This window comes from Passer domesticus, chromosome 1, assembly GCF_036417665.1.
Source record: "Passer domesticus isolate bPasDom1 chromosome 1, bPasDom1.hap1, whole genome shotgun sequence".
Lineage (NCBI taxonomy): Eukaryota > Metazoa > Chordata > Aves > Passeriformes > Passeridae > Passer > Passer domesticus.
Window position 1 is genome coordinate 117,657,555 of NC_087474.1, and position 5,739 is coordinate 117,663,293.

Here is a 5,739-nt window from a genome sequence, read left to right on the forward strand (position 1 = left end):
GGAAGTTAATTATATGTTGCAAGTAATGTTTTAAACATTATGTTTAAAAAGCAGTAATATAAACCATTTATTTTGCACTCATATGAGCTTTACTGTCTGACTTGAACAGGTTTCCTGTCTCTTATTCTGTCCAAAGGTTTTATTTTTATTTCTTTATTTAGCAAACTAGGAGAAAGCAAACCAACATACAACTTTATTCTTACATGCAACATCACAGATATGAGCAATCTGCTGCAAAGCAGCACACAGGTCCTGCAGCAGTGACCTGTCTAACTTTCTTGTGCTAAGACTATTTTCTCCCTCAGTAAACAACAAGCACACTTATCATTTGGCTTTAGTTCCTGGCTCCAATGATGCTTCCCTTCATATCTAAACATCTTCAAAAAAAGCAGCTTTAAAGTTACCATCACAGGCCAAAGCCAGTGAAGGTATGGATTCGTGATGACTTTGCTAATCCCACCAGGAATACAAGATGTTCACCTTCCAATATATGAACCATAAATTTCTAGGATTATTATTTTCTGTGATATCTGAGTAAAAACTGCAGAAGTTCTGAACATCTCCTTTCTTTTGTTTCTCCAGCACTTCTGCATCCTTCTCAGAGCAATGATCCTGGGACTCTCTGCTGCTCTCTCTGGTGAGAGTGAGATAAGATCAAGTCTGAGTCCACTCCCCACAAACCGATACTCTTTCACCAGAAACAAAAGCAAAATCTAGTCCGAACAAATACCAGAAATCTTTTATACATAACTGCGTCTACTGTTTTGGAGACCCAGATTGCTACAAAGCCAAGGCCAAGCACCCTCAGATCTTGCTAGAGGGAGTGGGAACAGCTGCATCTGGTTTTTGAAAACCAAATACAGAAGTAATCAATCAGCAGTAAAATCTAGAAAAGGAAATTAATGTGATCATGATCCCCATCTTTAATGGAATAATTTGTGAGATTGGCCACTACCTGTTAAACTCACAACCTGAGCAAAGATCTCTTTGATCTTTACTGCTCCTGGATATTTTCTGCTACTTTCTAGAGCCTATTTGATGTCTATTGGCCTGCCTTCAGGTTTTCCTTTCTAGGCACTGAAGATAAGCTAAGTAAACTCAATGAGAAGAACAAGAATCTGCTTAGTCTCTTTTCCTCTAAGGGGTAAAGAAAGTGAGGAAGCTTGGGACAATTTTAGTAGTAAGTGAATCTTACCTTCTCAATTAAGTCTTCCTTTTTAGGAGATAATAATGAATGGCAGAGGATAGCTTTGGGCTTGAAGAGAGATGGGGAGGGCTATATGGTCCAAAGACTTTCTTGACTTTCCACAATTATACTTGAAGACCTCTGAAGAACTTCTCTGGTCAGCCCCTCATGTATTCTCTGGTATCACCTCCCAGATGTTGCTATGCCAGTGAACGTTCTATTTTACACCAGAAGTCTGTGCCCTGTCACTGCAGAGCTGCAGACTTACACAGAAAAGTCAAGGGAGTAGCATGATTTGGACATGAGTCTTGGAGAGTTCCTGGGCTGTGCAGTGAGGCCCAGGAGCTGGGAAGTACTCCCATGATTGTAATAGACAGATAGCAAGACTGTCTTTCAGTGGTGGGACTCATCATTTAGGGGGAGCTGTGGCAGGAACTCATTCAGGCATCCATATTCTGCATGTAAGCCTAGGCCCTCCACTGAACTGGGCTTCAGCAGAAGATAAAACTCACTAGCTGTTCATTAAAAATAAAAGGAAAATCGTACCCCACAATGGGAGAGTAAGAAGGCAGCCAGGAGGCACTAATTGCTTGAAAAAAATAGCAGATGACCACCATTCAAGGCTCTTATAAATCCAAATATTTTTCTGTTGCTGTTGAATGCAAAGGTTTGACAGAGATGACAGGAATAATCCCAGAGTGAGCAATTTTGTGATGCATTTCTCTAGTCATTCTTATTTCTGAACACTTTTTCTTACATACGTTTTCTAGTTTAGATGTAAGGCTGTCTTTCTGATTATATTCCTACATTTGCCCCACACATTTTCAGCAACTCAGAAATAACATTTTTGTCATCATGATTATTAGTATCAACAGTCCCCAGAAGCAGTAAGCTGAATGAATAGGGTGAAAAAATCATCTATTCTGAGGCAATTGAAAATTGCCTTTGGCATAATCCTGCCAAAATCAAATTTTAACATTCAATTATATTCCCAGACAGATGGGTTGATAGTATAATGACAGAAATTCTTTTGGACTTATATGTATGCTCAGCAATCAAATATCATGTTGACAGGAGAAGCCCATAGTGCATTAAAGTTTTTCCAGCCTGCTGTGGTCCTGCTGATATTTAAGTAAGATTCCAAAATATATCAAAACATAAGTATATTATGAAACAGAAACCCATGTATCATAAGCATTGCAAAGTGTGTCTGTGTGCTTTACCTGTCAAACAAGTCCCAGGAACTTCAGCTCCATAAATGTAAAATAAGGTATGTCAGAGGTGAGTGCATTGCCACTCATAAGTTATCTCCAAGTGCACCAGGTGAGACAGAGTGCTGCCTCTACTTTGCAGACATATTTCAGACAAATCACTGCATCTTGCTGTGCCTTGGGTTCCTCATATTAAAATAAAAAACATATTAAACCTTACCAATGTCATCACACACTGCTTTGATAGAGCCCATGGCATTTCCCATTTGCCCTCTCTTTGTATTACAGAAACTCTCCTTTGTAGCCTTCCATATAGGTCTGAATATAACACTGATAAAATAGTTCTAATCCACATTCCTGGGTGTTTGCCAGAAAACTGATAGTTCAGGATTTAGGGTGGATTTCTCCTTCAGAATGGAGAGAAACTTTCTTTGTTAACTTAAGTATGACAGATTCCCCAGGTAATTGCTGAGTAAACCAGCTTCCTATAATCAAGAGGGTAAAGGTAGAGCAGAAAAGTTTAATTGTTTCTGTTGTTGGGGTTTTTCACTTCCCACACAGGAAGGTTAATTTGAGAGTGCAGTATTAGGGTGTGTGTTCATTATTATCTCATGTAGATACAAGACCCTTGAGGGGGAAATTGCTCATTGCTGACCTGGATCAAACACCTCTTCTCCAAACCCCACAACAGGGCAGTCATGAGTCATATTGTGGACTTTGTGCCAGGAGGGGTACAGGACCAAATATTTTCCTGCAAAATGTTCAGAAAGCTGACTGAAATGTATATATGTATATATTTGTCTGAAAGTAGACAGCGTCAAATATGAATGAAGCAGGTTTGAAATCAACTGCAGGTTTGGACTTTTTGCAATCTTGGAGACCCATTTCAAAAAACTGACTCAAGAACTCTGTTTTAAAAGGAACAAGACCACTGCCATAGAATAAGGGTGCTTTCAAAAGCACTTGAATACGTCAGCTAATTCCTGAAAATGGGAGTCACTAGGATGTAGACTCTTAGCTGGCTCTGTAATATCCATAGGTGACTAGTTGAATTTTCAGATACCAAAAAAAAATATTTTAAAAATATTTCCATTAAAAGAAAATTTTAATTAACCACATTATACAAAAATTATATTTTTAATTTTGTATATCTCTGTTTCCAGAATGATCCATGGCCCTTTTCTCTACTGTTTTGTAAGGTGCTAACATGGGTAAGAGAAAAAATATAAATAACTTCATCCTGAATATAAAGGAGAGAAAAGCACCAAGAGTACAAAATGACTGTGAGGCAGATGCCACTAGTACTGTTTTACTAACTCCCATACTCCAAAAGAGTAATGGTCAGCAGATTAGGATTTCTTCTCCAAGCTGCATCAAAAAAAAAAAAAAAAAAAACACCAAAACCAAAGCTGTATCTTTTTCAGTCATTTTCATTTAGACAAAACTATTTTGTAAACATTGTAAATGTGCAAATTATATTTTTAAACATTTATTTGGAAGTCCTATTTGAAATTTCATGACAAGTTTTCCCGTTGAAAAAATGTTCTTATTTATATTTTCTCATAAATCCATGTGCACTCTTCATAATAAGATATAGCAAAGAAAGATGCAGTGCAACAGCTGGTAATTTTGTTTTCACTTCTGCTGGGGCTATTATTTTTGTTTGAGGCATTTTATCAAGTTTTGTAAATCAAATTATCTTCTGTTATAATAAAAAAATTGACTCAGCAAGGGATATTCTGGTGTGTAATAAAACATGCCTATTTTGCAGTTGCAAGAAATAAATTTTTCTATACAGTGGTCAAATTAGAATTTCAGCATTATGAAAAGCGGCTTTGAGTGATACATACTGTCAGACTTTCTTGACTATCAGTTTGGTATTAAAGAATTAAAAATACAAAAATAATGTTTCGAATTATGCAAACAAAAAAAAATCCACACAAACTGAACTGAAAAACCTAAAATTATTTTAAATTTACTTTTTTTTTTTAAATATGATTAAGCAAAAGTTCTGAAATAAGATACATTTCAAATTGTTGAGGAAAAGGAAAATGCAGCTACAATCCATTTAACATTGCCTGTCCCGGTCTGCCTCACTGACTCATTGACGGGCACGTTCAGCTTGGTACCGAGGGCTGAGTGACAAATGGGGACATGCACGACTGGCTTTGGCAGCCCCAGCCAGTTGCAAGACAGCAAAGTACCCATGCTAAGTGGCAGGGAGACGCGGCATGCTGCAAAGCTGCTTACCCAGCAGGAGCATGGGACCTCACCCTGGCAGGGGCTGAGCAGCCCCAGAGGTGCTGAGCACTCTTTTCCCAGCTCAAGTCCAGCCCTGGGAGATGCCAAGAACCATGGAGGGCTCACCAGGCTCAGGAGCACACCGGTGGTACTGCGCTTTTAGGGAGGAAGTGTGCACCCCCTCCCAGCTTCAGTCACAGAGGAGAAGGCCACTCTGACTTCTCCTTGCCCTTTAAGGGGTGATTCAGGTGTTCCAAAGACACAAGGAGGCACTCAACACCTGTGCTGCAGAACAGACAGCAAAGCGGGGAACCTTCTGTGATTTCTTTGTCCCCCACACAATTGTGCTCCTGCCATTAAAAACGAGGCCAGAAGAGAGCTGTGCAGCACATCCTCTCTCTCCTCCACTAGCTGCTCTTTTGAACAGCTCTCCAGTTTCTCTAACACTCTCTCCCCTCTCCACTGTGTCAGCGAGAGCACAGCCCATTGGAAGGGAAAGGTATGGCATGAGGAGGCTTTGCAGTTGGTAAAGGCAGAAAGTCTTCCTCCTCTGCTTCAGAAATTCTTGCAGCCTCATGAATAAAGCACTATTTTCCCCCCAAAATTAATATGATATCTCTTTAGTGACAGCCCCATTCTGCTCTCAGTGCTTCACTTCTGTGAACAGTGTGCATGGAATTCACTCCTTTGTGCCTGGAAGTAAACAAATGGACTACCAATTTAAATGAATAATTTCTTTAATTCCGTATTCTTTATCATAATATTCATTTAGTTCTTCTATTATACAGGGTGCAAAGAGAAAACTGGAAGTTGCATTCAAAGCAATGATAAGTTACAATTTTAATGATTCCTTGTGTTGTGAGTAATTTATAAATCACCCGGTATCTTCTCAGCAAAGCTTGCCTCTGTTTTTAAAACGTACCTTTTTGTATCCAACAAAGGGTTTCAGTGCAATAAGAATTAAGGTGTGTCTCTTAGCTTTTACCTGCAAGCAATAATGATGTTGTCAAGCATTTCAGGTGAGACCAGCCCAGGATTTTGGGGTGGGGAAAGACACTCTGTTATACAGCATCTTCAGTTCTTCTCTCAGAGGGAGGCAGA